At 36.8% G+C, this 16,116-nt stretch overlaps 1 protein-coding gene across 7 annotated transcripts in view; it reads right to left on the bottom strand.

Moving 5' to 3' along the window:
* diaph2 (diaphanous-related formin 2) overlaps positions 1 to 16,116 on the bottom strand; it is a 728,830-nt gene that overhangs the window by 699,379 nt on the left and 13,335 nt on the right. The window lies entirely within an intron of this gene.

The raw sequence follows: 16,116 nt of genomic DNA, 5'->3' as shown, positions 1-16,116 counted from the left end.
TCTACAAAATGAATTAGATGCATTAAAAAGGTGTTCAGTGTGGAGTGATGGAAAATATTAATTCTAAAGGACTATGAATCCCAGTAAGAAAGAGAGGCTTCATCTAATTCTCTTCAGTTTACCTGAGAATATCCCTAATAATCTCACACACAAATTATAACCAGTTTTTAGCAGTCTAGTCGAACATCAAGTGAACTGATTCTAACTTCATCCTGTCCTGGTGAATCACCTCCACACTGCAATGGTGCCTGAGTGGTTTATTGATCCTTGGTGGATAATTTTCCACCCAAATAAAAGCAAAATATGTGTTAACCAACTAGTCTTAAGTCAAATAAATGTGTTCTGTAAACCAGATCCACACTGCAACAGTAAAACTATGCCATACCTTAACAGTGTGTAGCTTGTTTGCACAACATTAGCGGTGCTCGCATCACCAGCCTTCAATCCTTTTAGCAGATTAACTCCACATTTCTTTTTTAAATATTTATTTTTGGGCATTGTGTGCATTTAATGACAGTGGAGGACAGTGGATAGAATCGGAAAAAGGTAGGGATGTTCTGATACCATTTTTTCCTTCCCGATACAATTCCGATACCAAGGTGTTGGCTATCAGCCGATACAGTCAACTGATCTGATACCAGTGTGAACTTTCTGGACTGACTGCGCAGACTAGCAAATTGCTTTAGACCTATGTTTGACTCAACAAATAGAATCATAATGTACAGCATCTCAGTGACCCTACAGTTGTTTTTCTGCTGATTATTGAGTTTTACTGCTAAATATTAAAATAACAATAATACAGGGGGCTGCATCACAAGCTCTCTCTGTCTCTATCTATATCATGCTCTAATCGGGCAGCATGACGTGATAATGGAAAAGCCAGCAACTGGCTGACAGACCCTCACAAAGAGTACACAATATGGTGATTACAATCGCATTAGCATTCGAGCTAGCGGAAATAAATGATCATAATTTGATTAAATGGATAAAAAAGACTTTCGATGTTGCGTTTACTGGTGTGGATCTAATAATTAAAATCCCAAAAAGTCACACGAGCTCCAGGCTAGGGCTGGGCAATTAATCGAAAATTGGATTAAATCGCAATTCGGCCTGCTGTATATTTAAAATCGCAACTTTGACCTGAAATTTGTTTTAAAATAGCAGTTTTAAACTTCTTTTTGCAGCAGGGATGTTATGCATGACATATCATGCAACTTTTCAGGATTGTCCTTGCATTTTTTTAGAATAGTCTACAAAAAAATCCTACCTTCTTCATTTGTGTACTTGTGTCTAAATGAATAAAAGAATGACAAAAACCCTCCAATGCAATCATTCATATCCAATTTGCAATATGAGTCAAAATCATTAGAATCAGACACTTTTAAAAGATTGCTCAACCCTTGTTTAGGAATAAGAGAAAGTTAAGGAATAATCGCATATCAAATTGCAGTTAGATTATTTTCCAAAATTGTTCAGCCCCACTCCAGGCTCACTGACAATGCTGTGGCAAGAGATTCAAAGGCATCAATAGCGTCAATGGGAAGGCACAACAGCTAGCTTCAAGAGGAAAAACAAGAAGCAACGATTTATGGTTCAAAAGTTATTTAACTTTAGATAAACTGTGTCACTTCTTGTCGGGTACGACAGCGCTGGTCTGGAGGGCATTTTAATGATTACAGTCAGAAAAAAACAGTCATGCAGCCACCATTCTTTGCTGCTGCAGTGGGTCCTTTGGTTTTTCTTGGTTGTTCTAAAACAGTAGCCCGTGCATGACATGCTTTCCAGCAGCGAAGAAGAACGATTTCCAGTTTACAGCGCTAACAGTTAGCATGGCTAAACAGAGCAAAATATAACGTTAAACCAACTGTATCAGATCGGTGCATAAACTCACATACTCGCCGATACCAATACCTGCATTTTAAGCAGTATCTGACGTATTTCCAATACTGGTATCAGAATCAGAACAACTCTAACTGTGTATAATGTAAGGAACAGTAGATAGACTTAAGACTAGGTTAACTAACATGCACTCTAATATTTTCCTCACTTCATTACCTACTCAATAAAGTAATCACACAATGTGTGGCTTTCTAGTATCATGCAGGACTGATAAGCACAAAAAAACTGTGCATTTGTCTGGTGTGACTCTCTATATTTATCATTTTAAAAAAATACCTAAAAAATTCTAATAAGACCTTGAAAGTATTTTAAATGAGGTGCTTATACCTGGTATTCGACAAAGGCTCACAGTAGGGAACAGATAAATGATATTAAGTGCTTGCTTTTGCCTCTTTCCATGCCCACTGTGTGATATTTTGGCCAACATTAGCGCAGCTTTCACAGGAATGCATTCGTCTAGCCTTTCTTCAGGAGGTGGGTGTGGATTCATATAAAGTTGGTTAGATTTATAACAGCCCTGGCCAATTCTCTTCATGTTTTTTTCTTTAAATGAGGCTGTAAGCATATCCAAGAAACAGTACTAAATGTGTAGGATGTGGCATGAAAATACTTTGATTTCAAATAAAAGAGCTCAAGAGTGTTTCAACTGAAATGTGTGTTTAAGGGTGAACATCCAAAGCAAACACACAAAACCAAAAACCAACAAATACATAGAATGAAACACAAAGAGCTCCTTAAAACCCACATGTGCAGACGTAAAGGACACACTTGTTCTCAAACATGCAGGTTAGTTCTTCTGAGGTTACCCAAAGATACTTATTACAGTCAAACAAGGCAATAGGCATCAGCCCTGCACTTTTTAACGTTCAATTAAGTCTACTGAGTGTGTGTACGTAAGAGTTTTTCTTCAAGTGACAGTGGCCCAAACAGATCAGTGTTCACATCCTCAAAATGTTCCTTTCTGTCATTAAGAATCACTTAAAAATCAAAATCAAGCATCCTCACAAACAGCTCATATAACTAAATTAGATCCCCTGCTTCTCTTACAACAGTTGTTTATCTTCATCTCACACACTCACAGACTGCTGCCAAAGGCCCGTGGCTCAGCGAGGAACAGCTATTTCAAACACACCTCAAATGGGAAGCTGTAGCATCGCTGCCATATGCTGTGGCGCTAGGCTGTGAAGTACTAATGAGTAGGGAGATGTGGGGTGGCGGTGGTCATAAAGCCTGCCTCCAGCCGCAGATATCTCCACTAGTCTAATCAGGAGGCTCCTGATGCCGCGGCGAGCCAACAGACTGGCTCTAACCCCGCACCTCCCTGTGTGCATCTCCATCAGCTGTCGCTGTGGGCAGACACTCAAAGTGCCAGATCTATCACTAGTGTGGCCTGCAACGACTGATCAACAGTTGGGAGATAAAACGATTAAAGAAAATAAAAAAACCTCTCTAGGTGAACGCTTCATGTCTGTTATTTCAAGTCAGGATAACAAACATGTCACATTTACCTCTCACCGGCCTGCAAGAAGGTCTGCAGGTGTCTGTTTCCCTGTCCTTGCAGCTGCACAAGTGGTGCACGAATGAAACCTGAGCAACAACTTTTCCATTCCTCACTCAGAGCTCATGAATCATTAAGCCCAGCGTTCTCTCTCAGCCTAAAACTGCATGAAACAATAGCTAATTTTCAAATGGAGTACTTAAACATTTTCTAATCAATTTAACAACAATCAAACCACTGTTTGGTTAATTGCCTTGACTTGAGGGCCTTTCCTTGCCCATTATCTTGGCAACATCGCAACAACGCAATTTAACATCTAACAATTAAGCTTGCATGTCCTCTGGGCTTCTCCTGCTTATTAAAGTAAACTTTTTCATCATAATAAATGTTTATTACCGAGCGTGTATTCCTCTAAATAACCTAATCAAATTAGCTCTGGGTCCCTCCTTAATCAAATATGATTATGACTCCATGCAGATTTTTAGAAATGAAAACACAGAGCAATATCCCACATCTTGAGTCAATTTAGGGACACAAAAAACTATACCAGTGTGCATATTTTACACAAAATTAATATTATAAAATACAAAGAATGCTAATATTACTTCAGTCCCTATAGGGAGACATCCTCTCCAAGTGTTCCTCCAAAAACGGACCGAGGACTAACTTTGTTTTCCAATTGGCTACCGCTTTTTAATAGCAACGCCTGTTATTCCCAACTAATTTAACTCGACCATCTGTATGATGTCATTTTAACCCACTCACTGGAACTGTCGCTATAAAATCAGTGGCCATGATTCCTGTGTAAAACGAGTTTAGAAGGAAATTAGCTTTTACTTCAATGAGTTCTAATAATAACAGGATTACTGGGAGCCAGCCATGGTTGGCAGTGAGGACGGTAATGCTATGTGCTGATGACGGTTCTTGGCAACTTCATGAAACTACCTTGTGCCTTTCATTAGATCAACAACTCGGTGCAGCTCCAGGCTATAAGTGTTAGCTGCAGTCACCCCTGATTTCATTGTAGGCAAAAAAAAAAAAAAAAAGTTGCCTTTGCAGGGAGATAAAACCGCAGGAAATTTAGGAAAATTGTGCAAATCATGCACACTTTAAGTGTCCTGCAGTTGAGTGCAAAAGTTGAGATTTTTTAGATCCAGAAAAGGATGCAATCCACAGCTGTTGCAATTAAAGCAGAAGAGCTGAAGCTAAAATGTCAGCATCATACACTCTTTAGGACAGGGATGTCAGACTCAACCACAGCAGAGGCCCAAGTCTGAATTTGGGTCTAACCTGAGGGTCTACCTGGGTAAAAGATTTCCATAAACTTTCAACCTTATCGTCACTGGTAACAAATTATAGGGAAAAAAACATAACATTGATGATACATGATTTTGAGATTAAAAAAAAAAAAAACAGTCAAAAGTTAAAATCATGATCTTTAACAGTTAAAGTAAATTTACTGAGTTTAAATAAGTCAAAATATAAGATAAAAATCAAAACCATGAGACTATAAGGGCTAAAGATGGGATAAAAATATAAAATTTTGAATTGAAAAGATGAATGTTTGGGACAAAAAGTTATATTTAAGAGTTGAAAATATCAAGATATGAGAAAAAAAGGTGAAAATATGAGATAAATTCAAAATCAAGAGGTTTCAATGTCAAAATATTAGAAAATTAAAAATATTGAGTCAAAAAGGTCCAAAGATGAGCAAAAAATGTAAGATTTTAAATAAAAAGGTTCATGTTTGGGATTAAAATTCAAAGTTAGGAGTTGAAAATGTCAAAACGTAAGATAAAATTTAATTTCATGACTTTAAAATGTCAAAATATGACTTAAAATTCAAATTGTGAATCTAAATGGTCAAAATATGGTATAAAATGTCGAAATCATGATTTGAAAAGGTCAAATATGATATAAAACAGGGGTGGGTAAAAATATCAATTAATTGATGCATTGCAATATTTCCCTCCCAAATCAGTTTTGATTCAGCAAATCCTCAGAATCGATTCTTCTGCTGGCCAGTGGGGGTCGCTGTGTGTGTGATTCGCGTTGTATGGACAACAACAACCAACCATAACCATGTTATGTGAGGTTTATCACAATTTCCAAGAGGAAAGAAATATTATTTAAGTTAACCTGCACTTTACTTTTTCAGTGTTTATACAGAACTGTCCGGTTTTTTACTGTTGTTGTGCAAATTTTTATTTTCAGATGTTTTATTGCTCAAAAATGTGAGGTGACTTACCACATATGTTCACATAGGCATGAAAATAATTATTAAAAAAATTTCAACAGGTTATTTGTGTATTTCTACTTCTTAGTGAATTGACATCGAAGCATTTAAATCAATATTGAATTGAACTGATATCGAATTGCAACCTAAAGAATCGAAATCGAATTGAATTGCAAGGTTCTTAACAATACCCAGCCCTAATATAAAAAGTCAAAACCATAACTTTAAGTCATAATTATGAGATGTAAATTAGAACATACGAAATGAAAGCACAAATTACTTTTCCCACATTCCTGACTTTTGATCAAACTATTTTAACTTTTAACTATTTCTAATTCTTATGACTTAACAGGATATTTTCAATTATCAAGGTTAAGTTTATATTGTTATACTGGAGGAAATCTGCAGATCTCATACTGGTGGGTCAGATACAATACAAATGTGATGTCATCTGGTGGGACGGGTATCACTGTGCCACAGGCCGGATTTGGCCCTCGGGCCTTGAGTTTGACACCCCTGCCTTAGGAGGATTTTACTCATACTAACTTAACTGCAGAGTGACTGAAAACTATAAATGAAAGTTAACTGTGCTTAAAATTGCAACCATAAACAACAGGAAACAAATCAGTCACAAGGAATGAAGAGTTTCAATTACAATGAGATTAAATAATTAACCCTCTACTATAGCTATGCAAAAGCAGCATATGACTCTTAAATACAAAAAAGAGAGGGCTAAAAATATGTAGTCTGTGTTAATAAGCAATAACTCCTGCATTTAAATAGGTGTATGAGTCGTCTTGTTCTACAGAGAGATTAAAAAGGCTTCATGCATAATCTGTGATGTAAAAATGAAAGTGATTACAGAGGAACTTTGTGGCCTCAGTCAGCACTGCTGACCTACAAAAAACACTCAGAAACTCCTACATCAGCACTGTAGAGTCATCTGGATAATTCATATTGTGATTCTGACTGCAGCGCAGAGTGTAGCGTGGACTTTGAGTCCATTTTAAATGAGTTAATGAGGGCTCACACTCCTTTTTAGAGATCATTTTCCAGGAGAGTTTCAGCGACAGTTAAGCTGGTGTAACACAAACGCATCATGCCAATTCACTCTAAAAAAGAATGGGAGAGGGAGCTTCCCCTTGGGGAAATTATTTATTCAGTAGACCCCCGCCCCTATAAAAATCAGATTGAAAAATCTAAACTATCTCCAAAAAAGATTATTGTAACACTTTTATATTTCTGATCTTTTGGTCTGCTTACTACCTGATCATTATGCTCTCTGCTCTTAGTCTTTATGAGTTTGCATCGATGCAGATGATGCAGGGTTGCATAACTGCAGATCATCCTCCTTCAGCCTTGCCTGGTACTCCATTTTGATAATTGTCAGTGTCAAAACCCTGCAGTTGCAGAGGTGGTCTTAGTGTTTACTACAGTGACTGAAATTCCTTTGACTTCCTCGAAAAATCCCCTATTGGTCACTAGACTTAGTGCTCTGTCTTAGTATGACCCCAGGCTGCACACAGCCGTATGCTGTCATCAGCTAGCGCATCTTTGCAAATTAAACGCTGAGGCTTTTGAGCAACACCAGGACCAATGAAGGAAAATCTTAATTCAATTGTCGACTCAATTAATCGCAAATTAGATTAACTCTCAATATGGCATGCTACAATTTTCAAATTGCAGCAGCCAGTAAAATATTTCTTTAACCTTAAAAGTGTCAAAATATAGTTTTTTTATTATTATTCTTTACACATTATTCAAACATTCAAGTGTCTTTTTTATTCTTATTTATTTAAACAAAAACCCTACTTTTCTTGCTCATGTATTTATTTTCTTTATCAAATTGAGAATAATATGACAAATCCCTTCAATATAGCAACTGAGATTAAATTGGCTATAGGAGCCAAAGTATCAATAAGATATTTTTCTAAATTGTCCATGCCTAGTTTAACTTATGTTATATTGTGCTTGTTATAGAATGACTGAATGATGAATGATTTCTTGCTTGTGTTTGTTGAACAACACTAAATTAAGGGACCAAAATAATCACACAAATCATACAGCCTGTCTCCAACCTGTCCAATTTCAATGCAAAGCAGAAGTTTACAAATCCCCTTTTCCTGGTTTATTGATCCACACGTCCCCTGAAGACCTGTGGCGCCCCCATGGGGAGACCGGCCTCAAACTTTGAAAACCCCTGCACTCAATATTCCAGGTGTGACTGATAAAGCATGCTGTCTATAACTGTGGACTCCTGAATGCTTCCTAATAATGCCAGATTGATCACAGAATAATGTTCCTCCGATTTTCTCTGATAACAAAATAAAAAACAGTCACTCTCTCATCCCTGTTTCTAATTATTTCCCCTGTCATCCTCTGTCAGTAAAGCACAGAATATCTGACATTAAATCTAACACTTTTCAGACCTTTTTCAAGACCTTCTCAATATTAGGACTGCGTTCAAAAAATGATTTTCTGATTCAGATCAATTCTCTTATTCTAGTAACGATATTGATTCCTATAATTCAGGGATCGGCCATACAGGCCTGCTCTGTTTCCTGACAGCTCCTTGCACAACTCGTCGACTTAGTGGCTCATCATGCAGCTTGAAACTTGACCTGCATTCACCTCTAAAAGCCTTGAGACTCAGACTCAGGGTTTAAATCTTATGCTCTGTCATTTTATTTTGGATATCTGGAGGGCATTATCAATAACAGCTGGATATGCATATGCAAACTGTCCCATGTGGATGTAAATTTAATGTATGCTACCAGTTTGGGGTCATTTTTTTATTGCAAATCTTGATATTCTGGTAGAACGATCTTTGTACTATTTCCAACTTTTGTTCTCTGAAAGTTTCTGTAATGTTGGAGGCAAATAGGTTTGTAACTAACATGTCCTTACATGAATAGAACTGAATCGAATCGAATTGGGACCTGAATTGGAATCAAATCGGAATCAAATCGATTCAAGCAATCAACAGTGATACCAAGCTCGACTCAATATATTTTAAGACCTCATTGCATCTTCAGTTTCTACCCAGTTACAACCGTCCAAACAGAGCCCATTATGTGCAGATTGTAAGATAAAAATGTGACATTATAGTCCAGAAAACGCACACTGTATTTTTTAATCACAGTATGCAAAATGAAGTTTTCTTTGGGATGCTTGCAGTGCTAACCAGCATTAATTTCATCGACTAAAACTATGACGAAAAATGTTTGTCGACACCCTTTTTCCATGACAAAAACTAGACTACGACTAACAAAGACAGACCCGTGATGATGGAAACTGACAAAAAAGTCAGTTTAGTTTTCGTCAAGATGACTAAAACTAGAATAAAATGTAATGTAGTTTTTGTCGGACGTTCAAAATCCATGATATTTCTCCACTGTGGGTAAATCTGTCAAAAAACAATGCATCTGTATCTCTAAGCTGAGTTTTCGCAGACTAAAACTAGAATAAATCTAAAAAGGGTAGAAATGACTAAAATGTGACTAAAACTAAAAGACACTTCATCTAAAGACTAAGACTGAGACTAAAATTAAAAATAGCTGCCAAAATTAACACTGGTGCTAACATGAACAGACTCTGTGCTAGTATTGCTCTAGGCAAAAGCTTCACAGCAAAGCTTCCTTTTATCTACAAAATCCTGTCAAATATTAACAAGTGTCAGCCCCAGCCTCAGCTCCAACACCTTCTCCTCCAACCACATCTCAGAAAACTTGCTTTAATCCATCATTTACATGCACACATCACTGGATAACGCAGGTAACATGCTAGCTTAGGCTACAGCAGAGCTTTAACAATATAAACAAGCGTGCAGGCTGACGTTGGATGTGGGTGAGTCCCATCAGGATCTGACATGCTTCAAACTGAAAGCAGATAAACTAGTCTGAAACCTATTTTGACAAATATAAAACTGAAGGCCTTATGTTTTTGCATTTTAGACTATTTCAAAGCCTTTATTTTTGCTAAATTGATTTATCAACATTAATGCTTTTTAAGACCCTGCAGACACCCTGTAAAGGGAAAATAATTCAGCCCTTTGTGCATGACACCATCTCTTTTATGTGCACATTTTTCTTCTTCTCTCATTCTCCATGTGTTTGCCATGGCAGAGAAACTGGTCAACTTTTCCCCAGGTTTGTCAGGCTCCACTGGAACCACGGCTGATGTTGAAATTTTCAATATAAAAATATGATTTGGCTTTGGGCTGAAAAAGGCTCAAGTAAATGTGCAAAGGATGACACAGAGACAGCATAAACAACATGGGAGGTGTTGTTTTTGTCAAAAACAGTTGTATGGAAACTAGGTTTGCCAATTCGTCACAGCCTGTAAACATAAAAGCCCCCTGAAGCACAGCAGCCGTGTAAAACAGAAAAGATGCAGAGACACATGCACCAAAGGCAACAACGCCCCAAATCCTAAAGTTTGTAATCACTTTGAGCTCGACGTGCCAGTGAGCAGAAAAACAAGAGTGATGATAAATATACAAACAGATTGCAATGATGCTTAGGACTGTGATTCATGAAAGTCATAGCATTCAAAAATATCTGATTCACAGAGCATGTGCCGTCTGTAGGAGTTAATGTAGGTGATGCATTTATTACCTAATCACACATCTGAAAAAGAATCAAAATGATACAATAACATTAGGTAAAGTTCTGATTGTGAATAAAAAAACATGACTGAAAATCAGGACAGAGATGATTTTTTTTAAATTCAATCGAAAGATACGATATTTCATGAGCTTTAAATTGAGAAAAAAAAAAACATTTTTGCTACCTAAGCCCAAGTTTACAAGGTCAGACAAACCAGAGGCTGAAGAATTTTAGAGAAAAATGTCTCTACATGTTTTTAATAAAGAAGAAAGTACACAAATGTTTCAAAAACACATGATTAGTCCCCCAGCACAGCAGCACTGTTCCTATGATGCCTCATTTTTAGACAAGTGTTACATACTGACTAAGTCACTGTTTTGAAACATGTCTAGACTGATCAATTTGTCTCAATTAATCCTGTTAGAAAGTGTTGTCTATGGCTGTATTTGTAATCTCAAAGAGATTACGGACTACACAACCTTCATTGTTATCAGGATTTATGAATGCATGAAAGTAGGCCTGAAATAATGTAATTGCCATTTAATATTCCAATATTGTGATGTTATGAGATTATTTCTAAAGCTCCTAATGTTGTGTATTTTTCAACAAACACATGTAATGAATAATTCTATATTATAACAAAAACAATATTAAATAGATTAAACATAAAATTGTTGTGATGGGTCCTGTAGACTGGGTCTTTGTGTGTGGATGAAATTAGATGACGCATTAATTTATTTAGGCTAATTACATATTTGTATTGATCTGCTTCAATCACAGCAGTTAATTGACTAACTTGTTTAACTTACAACCTTGTGAGCAATCATCATGATTTAATTAGGGCTGAACGATTTGAGAAAATAATCTAATTGCGATTTTTTTCCCCCTAATATTGCAATTGCGATTTAATATTCGATTACTTTAAGGTTCCTCATCTTATGTAATATTCAACAAACATAAGCAATAAACCATTCAATTTTATAATCCCTGCAATACTAGACTAGGGCTGAAAGATCTGAAAAAAAAAAAAATTAATTGTGATTTTAGCTCCTACAGCAAATTTGATAAAGATTGCTATACTAAAGGGATAATAATTTTTTTTTGTTATTCTCATTTTGATCATGAAAATCATATACACAAACAGGAAAAGTAGGATTTTACTCAAATATTTGGAAAAAAAAGACACCTGTATATTTGCAGAATGTGTAGAGCATGAAATTTCTGCAGCAAAAATCAAATTAGTATTTTGCCACATTTCAGGTTAAAAAAATATTGCACTGTCTGCGATTTGAAAATTGTAGCAGACCATATTGTGATTTAATTTAAATTTGCGATTAACTGCCCAGCCCTAAATTCAATAGGCGATTAGCTTATTTCTTAAGATCCTCATCTCATGTATTTTCCAAAAAAAAAAAAAAAAAAACTATAACCAATCATTCTAAACTATAACCAACATAATGTTAGATTAAACTAGGGCTGAACAAATTTGAAAAAATATCTAACTGTGATGATTTTGACTCATTTTGCAAAGGGGATATGAACTGTTGTATTTAAGGGAATAATAATTTCATGTAATCCTCATATTTAACAGGAAAAACATACAAAAATGAAGAAAATAGTATGTTTTTGGTACACTATTCTAAAATTATGCCACTAGAATGATTGCATGATATGTAATGCATAACGTCTCTTTCGACACAAATTTCAGGTAAAAGGAGTATTTGCGATTTGAAAATTGCACCAGGCGTATTGCATTTTAATCTAATTTGTGGTTAACTGCCCAGCCCCACAGGAGGTTATGATTTTTATGTTACTCTTAATATAAAAGTAGGATTTTTTGCAAAAAAAATTCTTTAAAAAAAATGACTCTATTGTCTTGATTATTTTGCTCAATACTGATATCACCTTTATATCCTGCTGCCAACCTCTTCCAGGCAGGGACAAAAATTCTACTCTGGCCTTTTAGCCCCTGGCAGCTGCCTTAAAACTCAGTCAAATACGGCACAACAGCAGCCCCAGCTCCACAGATGGGCTCTACAATATTTGTACTGAAAAGTACATCAATTAAGGAGTGAACGTCAAAGAATTAGACCTAGCGTTCAGTACTAGGACTCATCTAAGAATTTTATTATCGATAAAGACTTAATGTTTAGCTTGATATGACTGCGTTGGGAGATAATTTAGTCAACTACTGAGAGATTTCCACCGTGGATTGTTCTTTGAATGACTTTTATTTGTTGTTCATGTGTATTTTGCACATGTCTTGTGCCTAGTTTATGTCATGTCTGGTGTGGAAACACTCTGAATTTGAAAAAAGGGGTAATTTCTGGTTTATCATCAGTTTAGCGGAACTTTAACTACGACAACAAAAGTGGAAAAATGAGAAAAGTTCAATCACATTGGGATCATATGTTACAGTGGTGTCACAAGTGAAGCTGTTTAAACGGAGGCTGTGTAAATTCAGTGTATATACTGATGAAATTCAACAAATAAAGCCGCTAACACCACAGAGAAAAGGCGGGACGGTTAAGGCGGAGTGCTCAAGGAGAGGAGATGAGAGGAGTTCAGCAAACCAGCAGTTTAAAGTTGCATGCAAATAAACGTTAAAATCAGAGAATATCTACAAAACCCGGCACGTAACCAGACGACATTTAACAGGATAACATATTTAAAATGTACAGATCAAAAAAGACGACCACATAGTTTTTAACAAAGAAGGAAAGACGTGAATAAATGCCATCATTTGAGTTTCTTTGATCATGGGAAATTCAAAATCGTGTATCAAAGTGGCATTTTGTCACATTTTAGGTTAATATTGCACCTTCTACTATTGTAGGACATTTCTATTAATTTCTAAGCCTTTTATGAAAGCAACATTTATCTACCTTGATAAAGTTATATTATATGTAAGTTTGCAATGTGGCAGGCCTTGTCAAGCAGAGCATTAAAAAGTGTTAAACAAGCCTATAGACAAACTAAAACCTTATTTACACCTTTAGTTTTATTTCAGATTCATCCACCTGAAAAGCATTTATCCAGGTGGAATATATTTACTAGAAAAACTGGCCTCAGCAGCCAGATAGAGGTACACCTCTTCTGGTGTTTTCCTTCACACTATGCAAATAATTCTTCCTGGATCTCCATTAAATGACAGTAAACATCTGGTTTCATTTGCACAACAGCCTTGAGTCTCATCTTTATTCAAACTTTGTTTGATGGTTTTATCTCTGCAGCTCTAGGGTCTTTGCAGGAAAGGCCTGAACGGAGGTGTCTGAATAACTTTGCAAAGTAAAATCCATAACAGCTCTATTTACAGGATTTAATTCTTTTCAAAGATTTGAAAGGGTTTCACATTTTTAATCAGCACATTAGCTATTTGAGTGGGACACAGTCAAAGGGATAATAGAATGATAATTAAAGAAAAGATTACCAAAATATCATCTAATTTCTCCATTTATGAATAGAGCTTTTTTGATATTTTGTTAAATACAAAGAAGGCGAACCAGCTGCCACTCAGATTTGAATAACAGAGAAAATGTGCTTTAAATTTGAGTTATAATGTCAGATTTTTTTCCCTATCTATAATTCAAATAGGAAAGAGTCAAGAGAGGGTTCAGCTGCGTCTGCTGCAATAATATCCACATACTTCTGTGAGAAAGTCAGCACAAATGAGATCAAAACTGAGACAGAAAAGTGAATTCTGACTAGATTCTGGGTGTTTAACCAGCACACAGGGGTACGGAGTGATGTGACCTTAGGCAGCGCCACGATCACAGCTAACAACAACCGACAGAGCCTAATTCTATTGTGTACACTACACGCACACACCATAATAGCACACTTGTCCTCCCAGCAAACTGGATTAGGAGTTATCTAAATTAAGCACAGAATGTCAAGTTATTCTCCTGAACTAATAAATTAAGTCCTGACACATGCAGTGAAGGATCAGTTTACTTGTAATCATGCCAAAAAAGACCAACGATATGAACCAACTCAGAATAGTAACCCATTACTAATGCAGCTGATTTCCACGAGAGCTTTAGTCTTTAAAAGGACATGAGTCTGGGTAGCTTTATTTTTTCAGCAGAGGCCTGGTACTGTTTACTGTTTCCTAAAACAGCAAGTATTGAAACAGGGGAAGCACACAAAGGCCAGCAGAGCTGAGATTTGAATGGCTTGACCATGTGACTGCAGACTAGCACAGCATTGCCCTCAGGTTATCTCTGTCTGTGTTGAAAGCAAATCTCTAGTAGTCTGAGCTCGGGGGTTGGCATGATATGCAGCCAACACAAAAAGAAGGGTTAGCAGGAGAGATCAGATATTTCAGTGCGTGGAGAGATCTGAAAATTGTTCATGACATAACAGAAAAGTATATTTGTGTTGTACGGACTATTGTGTTACTCTTGAGCTGCAGCCACGGTGATGTAACAGTTATGATTTATTTTCAGTACGATTTAAGGATTAAAGAACATTTAAAAAACAGACGTAAGCAGGTGTCTAAAGCAGCTTATTTGATCTCTGTGGAGTTGAATTATGAGTCTCAGAGAAAATACGAGGTGTATCGTGATTGTACTATAAGCTGGCACGTGTCAGTGCATTCGGTTGCTTTGTCTCTGTCTGTTGCCCTATTGGATTGGCCTCTTTAAACAGTGCCCCTCATTACATGAGTAGGTTTATTGGGCAAATCAATCTCTATAATTGAATGACTCATTTTGATTCATTCTCTCATTAAAGACACACAAATGAAGATTTGCATGAAAACATTTCTCTCAGATAAATATTATTCTCTGCTGTATTTTTCTCTTATTTGCCATGTCCCTGATAAAAAGGTGCAACTATAACTGTGAAACAACCCACCAGACCTGATGTGTAATTTATACACAAGTAGCAATTCTAAACACCTCTTGTCAGCAGTGGGAGAGCTTCCTCTTCACAACTTTAGCAATGATATCAGAGCTGTAAAACCTCTTCATCGTGGCCTACATCAGAGTCTGCAGCCAAGCTGCCAAAACAGTCACGTCATGAATCATCAGACTAATGTGCGCCACCGTGACCAAATTCAAGACTGATTCAAGGGTTCTGCAGTGCATTCAAGTACAGAGCTGTGGAAAAGTATTTGCCCCTTCCTGATTTCCTATTTTTGCATGTTTGTCACACTTAAATGTTTCAGATCATCAAACCAACTTTAATAATAGACAAAGAGCCCTACGCTATTTTTATCATTGCGTCTCTCCTGGACTTTTTGTCTTAAAACATCAACCCTGTGGTGCACAGTCAAGCTTCAAGCGTCCTTTTCTTCAGGACAACCTGGGCTTTATAAGTATGGGTGCAGCAATGTTGCCATCTGATTTTTAAAACGTAAAGGGTCTATAAAGAAAAAAGAAAAACTAAACAGAAATCAAAACCCAAAGTTTCTATGTGACACAACAAACAACTAGAAAAGCACTCAGAGTGCACTGACCTCCGCCATAAGCCCTATCTCCCAATAGTGAAGAATCCTTTAAAAAATTCCTGGATCTGTACCCACGGCATTCGCCAATTAATCCCTCACCATGCCTCACCATGGAAACATGGTGAGGCAAAGGACTGGCGTTGCTATGAGTGGACTGTTATGGTAGAAGCATTGCCTTCCGGTGCCAACAGATGCACTGACAGTCTCACCCATGGTCTCACCGGACGACTGGAGGTCATGGCAGAGGGTGAATGTGCCTCTATTCCTCCCAGCATTGTGAGTATTCTCGCTACAATTCGCTGTCTCTCTGTTATACCCCAACTCGTCTCCTCGACCGGGTGTGCGTCTTTCAAACTCTATAAACTCCAAAACTTTGAATAGAAACACACTAAAAACATGCTGCTGGGATTGAAGTTACTCATGT

This window comes from Cheilinus undulatus, linkage group 10 (genome assembly GCF_018320785.1).
Source record: "Cheilinus undulatus linkage group 10, ASM1832078v1, whole genome shotgun sequence".
Lineage (NCBI taxonomy): Eukaryota > Metazoa > Chordata > Actinopteri > Labriformes > Labridae > Cheilinus > Cheilinus undulatus.
The sequence above is the reverse complement of the archived record's forward strand: the minus strand, read 5'-3'. Positions and strand labels throughout refer to the sequence as shown.